The sequence below is a fragment of the Pelodiscus sinensis genome, chromosome 23 (assembly GCF_052426305.1).
Source record: "Pelodiscus sinensis isolate ZL-2025 chromosome 23, ASM5242630v1, whole genome shotgun sequence".
Lineage (NCBI taxonomy): Eukaryota > Metazoa > Chordata > Testudines > Trionychidae > Pelodiscus > Pelodiscus sinensis.
Genome location: NC_143074.1, coordinates 24,641,394 through 24,657,368, shown reverse-complemented (window position 1 = coordinate 24,657,368; position 15,975 = coordinate 24,641,394). Strand labels below are relative to the sequence as shown.

The 15,975-nt window shown below is 45.9% G+C and overlaps 1 protein-coding gene across 2 annotated transcripts in view; it reads right to left on the bottom strand.

Moving 5' to 3' along the window:
• The window catches only part of NEK6 (NIMA related kinase 6), a 125,201-nt gene extending 109,674 nt beyond the window's left edge, over positions 1 to 15,527 (bottom strand). The window contains exon 1 of one of the 2 annotated variants that reach the window (XM_075905661.2): positions 15,369 to 15,527. The gene's annotated coding sequence lies outside the window, so the exon portion shown is untranslated. The remainder of the gene's footprint in view (positions 1 to 15,368) is intronic. The other variant, XM_075905662.2, reaches the window with a different exon arrangement.
• Positions 15,528 to 15,975: the final 448 nt, after the last annotated feature.

The following is a 15,975-nucleotide window of genomic DNA, read 5'->3' as shown; positions in this document are numbered from 1 at the left end:
GGCCCAGAGTCACAGTCCTACGCAGCACTATACGATGTATTGCCCTGCTCACTTGCAGAAGTGCTGCCCCGCTGGGTAGACTTCCCACCCCAAACCGATTTGCAACTGAACAGCAGCAATCAGGAGTCACCAACTCCCACAACGCAATCACAACATGCTTCTCTACCAAGACAGCAGCTCTCTTTCGAGTGTCCTTGTGCTACAGTTCAGGGGCCAGCTCAGCACACAGCTCCAGGAAGGTTGCTTTATGCATCCCAAAGTTCTGTAGTCTCTGGGCTTCATCCCACCCCTGCACGTTTGCAGCCCAAAAGCGATGCTCTCCTCTGTGCAGCTGATTTGTGACATGCTACTTCACTGCCGTCCCTGTCTCTCACATTGTCATCTGTATCTGAGCCTTCTTCCTTGGATACAAAGTGCATAAGTAGCTCTGCTGCACACTGACCCAAGCACATCGAACACAGCGTCAGAGAGAAGTCTAAGATCCATGATTTCTCACAAGAGATGCTGAAGTGAGCACACGGCAAGAACGGGCCATTTCAAATGGCACAGAAGTAAGCTGGAAGCCCCGGGACGGTGGGAAAGCAAAGGGGTGGCTGACCAGATGTTTTGGCACATTCCCAAAATGCTTTGTGCCACACTGAACAGTTCCCACAGTGCCTAGCGACTGACGATGGTACCAGGCACTGTGGGGTGCATACTAGGGATGTTAAAATGTGTTTAATTTTGCAAACGTGTAATTTTCAGCAGCTTCCCAGAAGCACTGTCCCCATCCTGCTCCCACTGCTGGCATGACATTACTTTCATCTCCAAACTGTCCAGTGTAGACAGAGACCCCCTGGCAGGATGCATTACAGGAAATTTGCACTGCTGCCCATGCCACATAAACTTCCCCTGTTAATAGGCAACGCCAGAGTGCAGAGCTGCCAATCTGGCTTTTGTCACCAGCTCAAAACTCACAAGAGGCATCATCATTACAGAACTGCAGATACTGTGACAATTTTGCCTGGATATGATATGCGAGCAGGGTTAGAGAAGCCCCTAGTTTTCTACTGGACACTGTTAACTGACAGAGCAAGTGGTGCTAAACCAATGAATATAGTCATTCTGAATTTCCGGATCTGAAGAGACAAAGTCCTCGTTTCCTTTATCATCACCGTGACGGTTTTTAATGCCTAAGCAAACAAAATAGAAAGATTTTTGCAGAGACAGAATTATACTAAAGGCAACACTGCAGTGCAAATTGCTTACAACACTGCCAATTCCAAAGGGCTGATTTTGTCTTTGAAAAGTTGCACAACTCCATTAACAACTAATATCCACAGTATGTTGTATCCAAAATGCTGTAAAAGTTGCTTTTCTCCATGAGAAAGAATCACAGTTTTCCTCAGGGAGGAAAGGAAAGTCTAACTAGAACACTTGTTCCTTAGGGGACTTATTAGATCCTCAAAGAGTCCTTGCAGTTGCTGAAACCTGCTTTTGCCAGAACAAGCTTCATATTACAAATATATAACAGAAAAGCATAAGAGAGAGGAAAACCCAGAAGATTACACTTCAACATTCCCAGAGAACTGAAGAAATACAGTTCGATACTGAAGTATTTAGCCTCGCTGGCCTTATCTACACTATACTTTTCTGAAAATTTCCTACTATTGTACTTCCACTAGAACTAGCAACAGTGGGCACTCCGATGCAGCCAGGATGCTGGTAACCACCAGTGTGTAACATGTTTCCGGCTTGTCTTTACTTCTCTTAAAGACACTCTGGGCATGATTAGGTGACACAGCAGTAAAAAGACTAGATAGATGCTTGCTTATCACTAGGACTTCCACCTGTGGCACCAAAAATGGTGAGCAGCAATGATTGGAAATGTTAAGAAAAAGCTCCATCTAGGCACAGTTTCTAACCCCCCTCTTTTAGTAAGCATCTTGAAAACCTGTAGAATTGGAAGGTCCTTTTAATTTAACAATAGTCCAACAGAATATCTGTAGAAAAACAAGCCTTTCCTTTACAGAACTATTAAAATCCAAATTCTCCACAGATGAACATGTGTGCACAGATAATTGTAAGAGTCCTAACAAACTCATAATTTGTAGCTAAAAAGGATATACAGGAAGTCCCCGGGTTACGAACAAGATAGGGACTGTAGGTTTGTTCTTAAGTTGAATTTGTATGTAAGTTGGAACTGGTACATATTGTAGGGGAAACTCTAGCCAAACATTTCTCCAGAGCTTAGTTTTATTCTCCCACACCTCACTTCCCTCAGTCCTTTATTTTCAAGCTGAGGTGTCTGCTGAGAAAAGCCGCTCCGCGTCTCCCTGGTCTGCTGGGGGGAAGCAGCTAGTGCGGGCTTGCCTCACCCCGTTTGTAAATAGGGATCTGATGTAAGTCGGATCCATGTAACCCGGGGACTGCCTGTACAAGCATTATAAGATTTAACCTAATGAAAAGGGCGAGGTGCAGCATTTCCTTTAACGAATACTGAATTCATTCATTTTCTGCTTTCAAGCTTTGTAATCAATGCATAGATGGCAAAAGTTGAGAAAGCATTCACTCCAAATCTGACTCCAATAGCTGTGACATGATTAATGGTCTCTCTCAGAGACTGCTGATATAACTACTTCTGGTTTTCTGCCCTTTCCTTTCCCCTTTTCCTGCTTTTAAGTAAAAACAGTAAATAACAGAAATCATAAAAGTCCTGCTTAAAGAACAAAGCACGAACTAAAAATATCTCATTCAAGAAGTTAGGAAAAGCTGTTGCTTATTCTGTAATGTTTCAAGGACTAAGCAAACACAGGTAGAGGTACCCAACTGTTTATTCTTGGACAATAACATTCTTACAACTGACAAGATGTTATAAATTGAATACCTGACCAGTGAAGGAAATAGGTAGTTCAAGCAAGTTAAACATTTTCCTATAAATACCATAAAGATTAACAGATTTGTAACATCCATCCATGAAATACTTGCTCTAAGTACAATGATTATGAAAACACAGAGAAAATATTTATTACAGAGCACTGACTTTAATATATACAAACTGCCACACAAGATAGCGCTGCTTCTTAGGGCAGTAATTGCTCAAACCCAGCATTAGGATGTTCCAAGTTCATTAAAGATGACCCGTGAAGGAAAAAATACAAGGCTGTGCGCCTTTTTAGATTCTAGATATTGTATTAAAAAAAGCCTGAAAGATTGTTACAGGTTACATTTCAACTTATTTTCTCTATTAGAAATTTAAGTGACTCTTCCCTCTGAAGAACTAATGAAATTATCACAACTCAAGAGATTGAATGAAAGCAGAGCTACTGAGATGGGACAGAGTAAAACTATTTATATTTTTTTTAATATATGTTTTTAGGCAACCATTTTATTCTAATTCCTGATAAACACATGAGAGAAAACTCTCAGAAGCTAAAATAGGGCACAAAACCAATTTTCTATAAACCCTCTGCAGGGCAACTTTCCTCTTTGACGAGCCATGCCAATTTGCTGTGACAACAATTGGGTTTGGAATTTAAGCTCAATAACGGAATCACCAGTTGCAAAGCATAGCCAGAGCACTCTCTGATCTTCCAGTTTTCAGTTCCCACTACGGCTTCAAATGCACAGAGCTACTCTCTGGTCACAAGGAGGACAGCTGGCCCTACGGAAAGAGGGAAAACTGGTACTTGAGTCATCCTACACCACTTGAGCCAGGAGCAGGTTACTGACTCAGAGGCAGGCATTGACAGGCAGCAGCTATGGGTGAATTTGCTTAGGTTCCAGACCACTCATTTGCACACACACCCACTCCCCAAGAAAGTAACCCCATCTATCCAGTTGTATTCCTAGCTAGATTACAAGGAAAGGGAGAACGGTCCTGGTCTTAAGAAACCCAGTTCTTACCGCCAGTTCAGTATAGTTCTTTCAGATCAGTCACAGACTTCCTGTTTGACTTCGGATAAGTCATTTAGGGTGAAACCAACACAACCACTGACTGACATGTTTGAAATAAAGAGTGCATAAAATTTTGCCAGATTAGCGATTAAGGCTATAAACTCTTCAGGACAGAGAAAGTCTTCATGCACGTTTGTACAGGACCAAATAAAATGAACTAATGCAGTGGTCCCCAACCATTTGAGGTTGCTGGGCGCCAGGGGGCATGGCTGTTCGCCCACTGGGCGCCAGGGGACGGCCCCCCCCCATAGCCGCATGCCCGAGGGCGGCGCCCCACCATAGCCACGCGCCCGGGGGCGGGGCCCCACCATAGCCACACGCCCGGGGCGGGGCCTTCCGCGCGCCCGGGGCCGGCGCCCTCATCCTCAAGCGCCGCGCGCCCGGGGCCGGCGTTCCCCCCGCCCAGTGCCGGGGCCGGCGTTCCCCCCGCCAAGCGCCGCGCGCCCGGGGCCGGCGTTCCCCCCGCCAAGCGCCGCGCGCCCGGGGCCGGCGTTCCCCCCGCCAAGCGCCGCGCGCCCGGGGCCGGCGCTCACCGTGCGCCATGTGCCCGGGGCCAGGCCAGCCCCGAGCACTTGGCGGGCACATACAAATGCCCCCGTGGGCACCGTGTTGGGGACCAGTGAGCTAATGCAATGAAATAATATTCCTGCCTCCATAGATCCCCAACATAACACAAGCACAACCTCTTCAAGGCTCACTTCACCAAGCCATCACAAAGGAGGGCATATTAAGACAAGTTGCCTCGGTAGGGTACAGCGAGGATAAATAAACATCTATAAACTATCTGAGATATTTGCATGAAAGTAGATATGCCAAATATTTTATATATATATATATATACACACACACACACACACACACCCTTTTCCTGCAAGACAACAGTGACATGACATCACGTCCCACCTGACTCCTCCTTTCCTCCCTCTGACTCTGGCCTCCCTCCCCTTCCCCTTTCCCCAGTGCTCACTGCCACGCTGCAGACTCCTCTTTTCCTGGTGGCCGGGGGAAAGGATGTGGCCTAGCAAGGCCCGGAAGTGGCCCTCCTCCGGTGGCTGGGGGCAGAGTGCGTGGCCTGGCAGATCCCAGAAGCGGCCACCCTTTCCCCATCCTCGGTGGCCTGAGGGAGAAAGCGGGGCCTTAGGAGACCCAGAAGCAACCTCACTCCCGCCCAGCATCCAGGGGGAGAGCGTGATGGCTGCGGGGAGAGTACAGGGCCTGGAGAGGCCTCTGAGTGGCTGCCCTCCCGCTGGCGGTTGGTGGGAGAGCGCGGGGCCTGGCGAGGCACAGAAGTGGCCCCATTCTCCCCCCTACAGTGGCTGGGGGGAGAGTGCGGGGCCTGCCTCAGCCCAGCCCAGTACCCCAGCGGACAGAGAGAGAGAGAGAGCTAGGCCAGCCGCGTTGTCAACCTGGCCCAAGCCCCTGGCAGCCAAAGGGAGAGAAGGAGCTGGGCCAGCCATGGCCTTGGCCCGGCCCAACTCCCCAGTGGCTGGGGGGGGGGAGGGGGGAGAGCCAGGGATGGCCTGGCCTTGAGGGGGCCCGGCAGCCGGGGTCAAGGGGGGAAAGAGAGCTGGGGTAGGCCAGGGCTGCCACGCCTCAGGCTGCGGGGGAGGGCCAGGCAGAGCGAGAGCTGGGCTTGGCAAGCACAGCGAGCAGGGGGCACAGCCTCCTAGTAAGCCTTGAAAAATAACAATTGTCTGCATTTCATGACACTGATGAATTTGTTTAGTTTAAGCATCTGAACTATTTTCACACATTTTGTATTGCAGGTAGTATTAATTAACAAATATTAAAATATCAGATCAGAACATGATTTAAGACTCGATGCAGACCTGTGCATTAACTCAATTTTCAAAATACCTAGAAAAACGGATACAAGTATTTTATATCATCATGAGCGTGCACATTCAATCTCAAAATGATTGAATAGAGCAAGAAATTCAATAAAAAAATCACGAACACACTCAGTTTTCATACCTGTTCCTCGAGTCTGCAGTCTACTAGCTACTTGCACAGGTCATTGTTAATAAAGAAGGATTTGTTACACATTTCCCTGAGAAATCTCCAGGCTATCTGACCTTACTGTATAAAATAAAAAACAAAAACAGAACACAGTGTCATCTTCATTTGGGCAAAACACAGTCAACTCATAAAACATAATTGAGTAAGTGCTGCAAAAGCATGTAAAGAAAAAAATTAAACACATGCAGTAATAACGTCACTGTAGAGACACCAATTGCATTTCAAGTAAGAATTACATTTTCTAAACAGCTCTGGGCAATGTGTCAATGTGTCAAAATAAATATTAAATAAAGTCATCTGTATTTCTAAATCTACTTTCTTAACAAAGATGTATTAAGTAATGCATTCTGCATTGCAAGGTAGAAACATTTTACTTCAGAGCACGTGGCAACAATTTTACAAAGTTTGAAGTTCTTACTCAATATTTAACTTGTGATTTGGCTAATTTGCTGAAGTGCTACAGACTGAAAAAATGTGCAGAGACTTTAAGATTTATCAGAACGATTGTAAAAAACAACAAATGGTCTGGTAGCACTTTATAGACTAACGAAACATGTAGATGGGATCATGAGCTTTCGTGGGCAAAACCCACTTCTTCAGATGACCGGACATCTGAAGAAGTGGGTTATGCCCACGAAAGCTCACGATACCATCTACATGTTTTGTTAGTCTATAAAGTGCTACCAGACCATTTGTTGTTTTTTTCTGTAACAGACTAACTCGGCTATCTCTTGAAGAATGATTGTAATTATTCAAAGTAAAGAAGTAGGATCTTTTATTTTAGTTCACCAACTAGAAATAGTCACTTGCCTGCTTTAGCGAAGTAATTTAATATACGAATTTGACTAAGACACTCTCATTATATTACTGTTGGTTTTGCATGAAAACTTATTTGGAAACAAGCAGCAAAGGGGAAATTTTTTTCTCTCTCCCATCTGTGACAGGCAGCTGCTCACTAGCTGGAATGTCTGATGATACCAGACACTTAAAGTAGCACCAAACGAAAGTAAACACTGCATAAATAAACTTTAAAAACGTCAGTCCCACTTAATAAAATACAATTTTGAATGTAGTTGTGCTATGCCATATGATAGTTATAACTGTGAGGAGTGGGCTATGTTAAATATTGTCCTTTATTAGAGATTCAAATATTGATTTTCATATTTTTAATGTCAAATAGTTTATTTCTGACATTAACAAATATATTCAAAAACCACAACTGAACCCAAGAGATTTCTCAGGCATGCAATACTGTGGTACTAAAAGTACAGATGTTTAACTACTCAGCACAGGTTAGAATGTAATCTTAATTTGATCCAAAACATTTCACGTGCGAAAATAAGCCAAGATACGAAAAGAACAGTTCAGTCACAATTATTTGATAGTTATAAAAACTGTCATGTCTGAACCACAGTTAACATCAAGAAGGTGTTTTTTCTTTTAAAGAAATCTTGCCTTACAACTTTTAGTTATTTTGCCACGCATTCAAGTAGAATATTCATTCTCCATGTCATATGTAACAAGCATCAAGACAGATGCTAGTTTAGTTATATTGTTTATTTAAAACATTTTAAGGCACTTTTAAACAAACAGATTTACTCTATGATTTAAATGTAGGGATTAGAATTTGCCACTATAGAGTTTTATTTTAAAAGCAGTTTCTAATCGATGTTTGTATGCAAGATTACCAAAGCTTATGTATTAATACATTGTCTGGAACTTTATTATTTGGTCCACGGCCACCACTCTATATCCCTCTCCTACCCCCAATAAAACACTTTCTTTTTCTCAGTCTCCAACCTTAGAGAGATGAAAATATAACCTGAATCACAGAATCTTGAAATGAGAAAAACCTATTAGATAATTTCCAGCCTAAAGATCTTCTAATGTCTTGTCTAGTGATCTCACATCTTCCTGAAAGAGGCCATTCCATAAACTACTACAATGTATCATTAATAATTCCCTGAAGATGTCCAATCTAAATATTCTCATGTTCATTATTCCTCCCAATGGCTCGTTATTAACTACTAAGGGGAGAAAAACCTGCGAGTTTCCCAACACAGTTGCAGCTGAATACATGTAAAGCAGTGGTCCCCAACCTTTTGGTGCTGCCGGGCACCCGGGGGTGGGACCGTGCATGCGCCTAACACCCGGGGCCCAGAGCACAAGAATGGCTTGGACTGGCCCTGGTCACTAGGCGGGCACCATGGCACCCATGGGCACTGCGTTGGGGACCACTGATGTAGAGTGTAAGATAAGAGTCCCAGCAAAGCCTGGATGTTTCCTGAAGACAACTGGTGGCTTTTAAAGACAAGTGTTATATGAGCATCTACAAAACCAATTGTATCTTCATCTCACTATTTCTTAATTTGTTTTCATAAATGGACTGGCAGACAACAGAGTTCTTTTTCCAGCTCTGCCACAGGCATGTGTGATCTTGGCCAGATCCCTACCTCTCTTTGCTGCTGCTTCTCTAACTTTATGTTGGGGGGGCTTACCCAGCCTTCTCAAATTGTTCTGAGATCTGATGAAAAGCAGTAGGTATGTATTAAATATTATTCTGCATCTCTACTAGAAGCTTTGCAAACAGAATGGCTGGAGACAGACAGTAAAAACCGGGATCTCAAACTCGCAGCCTGGGGGCCATCTGAGGCCCAAGCACTTCCCCAATCCGGCCCACAAAATATTTTGAAAAAGTTTTTTAATCAGACCTGCACAGCTGCTGGCCCGGCGTGGGGATAATGGACGACACACGGGGACACATCCTCACACACAGCTCCCATCCCCCCAGTGCCCACATATCCCCGGCCACAAAGGGTTCGGTTGGGCAAGCTGCACTGGCTGCCTCCGCCATGATGCAAACCACTTTGCATGTGAGCTGCAGCCAGTAGGGTGGGCCAGAGTTGCACTTTCAGATACACCAGGCGGAGCAGGGAATCTCAGCACCAGTACACTTCTGTTAGTGTGGGTCTGGGGGGACCCCAGCAAAGGTCATGAATGTTAGTGGGGGGACTTCGCAGCATAAGGATGGGGTGTCAGTGTGAAGATTCAGTTTCATGCCTTTTGTAGGTTCTTACTCTCTGTCTGCGCTCCTAGCCACAGGAGACACTATCAATTTGCATGGGCTGTATTGCCAACCCCAAGCATTCAAAGTTCCCAAATCAGTCTTCCCCTCCAAAAACAGAATGGCTTCTTGAAATCACAGATAAAAATACACTTGGGGATCTTCTTATTTGGCATCTGGTGTTTGAGGTCTTTGGCTGAACTCAGGGCACATTTTCTTGCTTTTCTCCACAAACCATGAGACCTAAACTTTTCCTTAAAAAAACAAAACAAAAACACAACTGGGATTCTCTTCCAATACCCAGCACCACAAACAAGCATAACCTACCAAGTCAGAGTGATCATAAGCTCACATGAGGTAACAGATAGTGATGTTCCCAGATCTGTATTAATTCTAATAATGTGGATGGGGCTTTTCAGGGGAAAAAAAGCCCCAATTATAAAGAGGCTTGTGATCAAATCAGGAAAGTCCTCATCACTGATATCTAGTCAGTTTCATAAAATGAGCTAACAGTTTCACAGCTTACACCTATGGACAGCAAAGCTCTGCACACTGCAATGGCAGTGGGGCCCCCAGTGGGTTTTAAATCACCCATGGGCAGCAGGCGGGGCCAGGGATGTATGGGTGGGGGGAGGGAGTGCATGGGCTACCAGGACAGTCCAGGAGATATGCAGTGGAGGGATGCGCAGAGACCTTCACCCCCCAGAGACCTGCCAGATGGGGGTGCCTGCTGGCCCACTAGGAGGATTTGAGGATTGGCATTGGTCCTAATATAATTTTAGGTTTTTTTGAGACTCCTGCATTAAAGTTTAACGGGACTAATTACACAAACAAAGACTATCAGAGACAGCTACATCTTTTAAGACCAACTTCTTAACCTACCCTCCAATGCGGCTTTCAGATGAGACCTTAAAAACTTTTCTGTTCCACATGAATATTAAAGAGTTTGTGTACACATGCTGCAGCATGTCTGGAGAAAACGCTATATGCAAACAGGAAAGGCTCTCTTGCTGACATAGCGTTGTCCAGACTAATGCTTACCTCAGTGTAACTTATGTCACTCTGGGATGGTTTATTCACACTCCTGAGCAACATAAGCCATGCCAAAGTAAGCTGTAGCGTGAACACAGCCAAAGAATCCATGCATTTTATATATTAACTGAGCTTCTTTGCACAAAGTTTAACACACTACCTTCAGACACTTTGAACAGAAACTCAGATTCCATTCTTCATCAAGGATGTTAAAACGCAAGGGTTTTTTGGGTAAACATGTAACTGCTTTTAAGCCTGCTCTCCATGAGCACCAGCCACCCGCAAAACCACCTGCCCTCCCTCACACACCGCTGCCTTTGTATCACATATATAGTTATGAGTCTAATCTAATGATGACCATACTAAAGCCTGCTTCATTGCTCAGTATTAGATCTTACATTGATGTCCACAGTTCTGTAATTCAGTTTTTGGTTGTTTTCCTTGTTTATTGCAACTTATTCCTTCCAACATGTACACTAACTTTTTTATTTATTTATTTGGTTTTAAGAGTAAACTGAACATGTTTTTATTTTTTGGTTTGTATCCTGTTTATTCTGCAGATTGTTCTAGGTTACACTGTCTGACTTTTTATATTTGCATGTTGAAGTCAATTTTTCAGAGCCTTAATCTTAACGATATTTTTCTGTACACATATCAACAAATTAATCTTCACAACACATCTTGGAGCTGAACTATTCCCATTTTACAAATGAGGAAACTGAGGTAGAGAGATTGAAAGAAAAGTTGGAATCAGGAGGTTCTGGCTCTTAGTCCTGTGTTCGCAGTACTATGTAAATAATGTATATAGTGCAAGAAATATCTTCCATTTTAAGTCTTTCAAGACACCAGTAATGTCTAAACAAAACCAAAAAGCTCTCCATTAGGTAAATCACAAATACAATTTTCAGACCATTTGCTACTGCTTTTCCTCCTTTATGAGGAGCAATTAGAAAAGAAAAATTACATCAGACCAACAGTCCATGCAGGCCAAGTAGGGATGAGAGACAGCGGATAAAACAGTCGACTGAATTCTTAGCGGTTAGCCAACTATTCTGTACACTGCAGGGGTGGGGCCAGCAGCCAGTGCAATCCAGCCCCACTCCTGGGGAGTCCCCGGCACCGTACACTGCTGCTTCTGTATCAGAGGCAGCAGCATGGGGTGCCAGGCAGGAGCCAGTCTATGAGGCAAATCAATTTAAAAACAAGCTCCCCTCACGGACTGGCTGCCTGTCGCCCTGTGCTGCTGCCTCTGATACAGGCCCAGGCTCACCGTGGACAGAGGCTGCTCTGGCAGCAGACCCTGATTACAGGGAGCTCAGACCCCCCCGTAGACAGGGCCTGCTGCCATGAAGCAGCTTTTGCCAGGAGGAGCCAGGGCCTACTGCAGGCAGAGGTGCTTTGTGGCAACCTCCCCTGGCCTCTCCCTGCTGCTGCCTCTGCCACCACAGAGCAGGTGCTGACGGGAGCCGTCTTTTCCCAGCCCTAGCTCCTGCTTCCCCTACCTTGCTGCCTCTAATACAGAGACAGCAAGGGAAGGGGGGGAAGTGCCAGAGAATCATGAAAATTTGCCAATAAACCTAGGCTTATCGATTAATCATCTACTCATCCACATCCCTATTCAGAACAAAGACAGAACTCTGTCAGACAGGAAGGGGAAAGCAGATGTTATAAATAAACTCAATTTCCAGTGCAGACATGGACACAGGCGGCTTTGAATTTTCTATTTTACCCCCTTTTCATAGAACTAAACAAAACTGAAACTTTATGAACTTTAATGAAAAATTGTGCAGTTTAGAACACTATAATCTGGGATTATTAAAACAAAGGGAAAAATGTTTATTTTGTATTGGTGAGTTCCTCCTTGAATTGTAAACATCTCTTCCATTTTGCTTAGAAATCTCATTCTCACTGAAAATACTTCTCTTTCCATCCCCCATTATTTTTTTAAATCTAAGCCACAGGAAATAGTACAGCAGCCTTAGACTAAAACAAGTTCCCTTTCAACAAACAAAAAAGAACTTGCTTCTTGGACAAAGTCTACAGGAAAAAAATTATTCTGACAATAAAAGTTTGACTCAGCAGCAAGAAGTGTGTCAAAATTTCAATACTGTGTAAATGTCACATACGTTAAATGTTTCCTTGTATTGCTTCCTAAGAGATTAAAGGATAGAGTGGGAGGACAGGAAGAAGTTCATATAAGGAATTTGCATCACCGAACTTTCAATTGCCATTGTATTTCCTATCAGATTATTTGTTCAGCAAAATATCACAGAAATCTCATTGATAAAAATACACACACAAATGGAGTTTTTTAGAAAGCTTTTACCATTCTAAAGTAGTGCAAATCACATTTTGGATTGGAGAACATGTTAAAGAAAATGGCTTTTGGGTCTTAAAATGTACTGATTTTATTCCAGACATACTATACCATTTAAGAATAACAGAAAAAAAAGCACTCTAAGACTAGCTAGGCACCTCTCCCTTAAAATGTTCAGCAGAATGTTAAAACCCAATAACAGAAGAGTCCCCAAATGGAAAATGTCTGATGGTAGAGAGGTTCTCAGAGTAGAGTCCATACACTAACTAGTAATTGCAGAGCTCCATGCATGGCCCATGAAACCGCAGAAGAGAATAAAGTAGAGAAGGTAAGAGATTTTAGAGCAGTGGCTTTCAATATTTCCAGATTACTGTACTTCTTTCTAAAGTCTGATATGTCTTGTGTATCCCATTGCACCTTACTTTAAAACTTACAAAATCAAATATAACTGATAAGTGACACAGAACACTATTACTGAAAAATGGCTTACTTTCTCATTACCACTATACTGTTATAAAATAAATCAACTGAAATATAAATATTGTACTTACATTTCAGTGTATAGTATACAGAGCAGTATAAACAAATCATTGTCTATGAAATTTTAGTTTGTACAGACTTCACTACTGCTTTTTATGTAGCCCACTAAACTATTCAAATATCTAGATGAGTTGATGTTCCCCCAGAAAACCCCAGAGTACTCCCTTTAAATCAATGTTTTAGAAGATGGTTGAGAACATATTCCATGAGGTGATTTGGCTCTTCCAGAACAGAACAGAAATATACGGAAACCGCTGGCTAAAGTATGTGTGTCAGACAGCACCACCATCTCTAATGTTTTTTTAAAAAAGCAACCTGACACCAACCCACATAAAACCACACAAATAGCCCTATTTTTAGAGAAATTTTAACTTTGCTTACCTCCTGAAACAATGTTGCCTGCTAACACCCTTCATAACAGCACTTATATATCAACAAACCTCCATTAAAGAAGAACATACTGCATTTTAGTGTTATTTCAATCTATCCTCAAATTCATCCAGATAAGTGTTAGTCTCAAAACTCAAGAGTTGCAATACATTTGGGAAGTCACATTACCAAAGGAAGCCATGGCACTACCACTCAACACTTCTCCAACTCCTTTAATTACTTATCTCCTCCTGTCTGCCTTCCTATTTACATTGTTTCTTTCCCCTCCATTAAGACTGATGTCCATGTGATCCCAGTACACTAGCAAAGCGTTTTTCAACTTTTTTTTTGTGAAGTACCTCTTTTCCAAAAAAAGTACCCCCTTTTAAAAAAAATTATAAGTACCCCCAGTACCTACAGTTTTCAGACACACACAAAAATTTTCTACCATTGCAACACATTCGTTTAAACATCTTAATAGTAGCTGGGCGGGCAATTAAATTTTTGGGTGTAAAAAGTATAAAAATAATAAAGCGCTGTAAAACTTAAAACAAAAATTCCATTTTCTCCAAATTTCAGTTGTGTTGACGTACTTCCTCCCCTCCCCGACTTCTCTTGAGTACCCCTAAGGGTACTCGTGCCATTGATTGAGAAACACCGCACTAGCACATTACTTTGTGACACTTATTCCTGACAGCGAGTTCTAGTCTGTTAGGGTTAGTCTACACAGCACCCTAAATTCAAAATAAGACACGCAAATTGCATATCTTATTTCAAATCTTTTTTGAAATAGTTTCTTTTGAAATTTGGTGTGTCTACACAGCACCAAATTTCGAAATAACATTCCATTTCAAGCCATCCCTTATCCCTTGTGCAACATGGTTTACCGGGATGACAAAATAGTATGCCTGTTATTTTGAAAAATATTTCAAAATAATGGGCAGCTTGTGTTGATGTGGGGTTGCTACTTCGGGATACCTCTGGTATCCCAAAATAGCCGTGCAGTGTAGACGTACCCGTTTGGACTAGTCCCCCAGAGGAAGTGATGGACACCCTATTTGTCTGGAACATTTAAAATGAACAAAGGACAAGAATGTCCATTAGGAAACAATCCTGCATTAGCTCTGGAGAGGGTGGGAAGAAATAATATGTCCGAATAGGACTTTTCCCTGTCTCACTCTATGAGTATAAAAGTGACATGGAAAGTCCTTTTATCCTAAAGACACACAAAACCCCTGTGCGGATAGCACACGAAGTGGCCACCAAAGGACTTAGGCAAGCAAGTTTAGGCAGCAGCAAAGGCTCCAGCACACCATTCCTGAGCCAGCCCCTAACCTGGCCATTACATACATTCAAAAAGTGACAGAACGAAGACAGGTGTCCCAAGAGAAGAGAGCAAGTCGCATCTGCCTGCGAGATGGACCTTCCCCCTGGCCCCGGCTGAACAGCAGCAAGCCCAAGAGCCACTGAGACAGGAATCTTCCTCAAAGCCCTGCACATCAGTGGCCACCCCGGGCCCCCTCCCACTACAAGCCTTGCCCAGCCCCTGCAGGTCAATGGCCACCCCCCCCCCCGTACCACAGGCCTTGCCCAGCCCCTGTGCCCCCCAGCCAGCTCCTGTGCCCCCCATACCACAGCCCCCCCAGCCAGCTCCTGCCCCCCTGCCCCCCCCCCATACCACAGGCCTTGCCCAGCCCCTGTGCCCCCCAGCCAGCTCCTGTGCCCCCCATACCACAGGCCTTGCCCTGCCCCTGTGCCCCCCAGCCAGCTCCTGTGCCCCCCATACCACAGCCCCCCCCCGCCAGCCCCTGTGCCCCCCATACCACAGCCCCCCCCCCTGCCCCTGTGCCCCCCCCACACCACAGCCCCCCCCCGCCAGCCCCTGTGCCCCCCCGTACCACAGCCCCCCCGCCAGCCCCTGTGCCCCCCACACCACAGCCCCCCCCGCCAGTCCCTGTGCCCCCCCCCACAGCCCCCCCATACCACAGGCCTTGCCCAGCCCCCGCAGGTCCGTGCCCCCCCCGGTGTCCGTGCCCCGGCAGCCCGGCCCGTTCCCGCGCTGCTCGCGGGGGGGGGGGGGGGGGCTCTTACCTGCCGCCGGGCGCGAGTCCCGGGGCCCCCGCTCCACGCTCCGCCGCGGCGAGTCCCAGCCACAACTTCGCCGCGCGCTCCCGACGCCCCCGCCCGGGCCCGCGCCTGTTGCTCGGCTCCCCCGCCGCGCGGGCGCGCGCCGCCCCAGCTGCCACGCAGGCCCTGCCGCCCGGGAGCGCGCGCGCCGCCGCCGGGGCCCCGCAGGCGAGGGGGCGGGGCGGGGCCGAGGGGCGCGCGCGCTGCTCCCCCTCCCCACCCCCCAGCCCGCGCGCTCCGGGAGGGGCGCTTGCGGGGGGCGGGGCCCGAGCGCGGGGGTGCAATGGGGGGGGCAGCTCCGGGCTGCTCTGTTTGTGCAGCGCCGGGCACCCCCGGGGCAGTGGAGCCCCCCCCCGTGGGCGCGAGCGGGTCCCTGGTCTGCCCCAGGGAGGGGCATTTACCCGCCCGGCCCCGGCTGGGGGGTGCAGCTCGTGGGGTTCGCCCCCGAAACTCACCGGCCCGGGCTGGGGGGCAATGCCCCCTCCCGGAGTCACTGGTGCACGCGGGCCCCTCGCCCTGGGTTCACTCACACGTGGCTGCCCCCCCCCTTGCTACCCTCCCCCTCAACCTG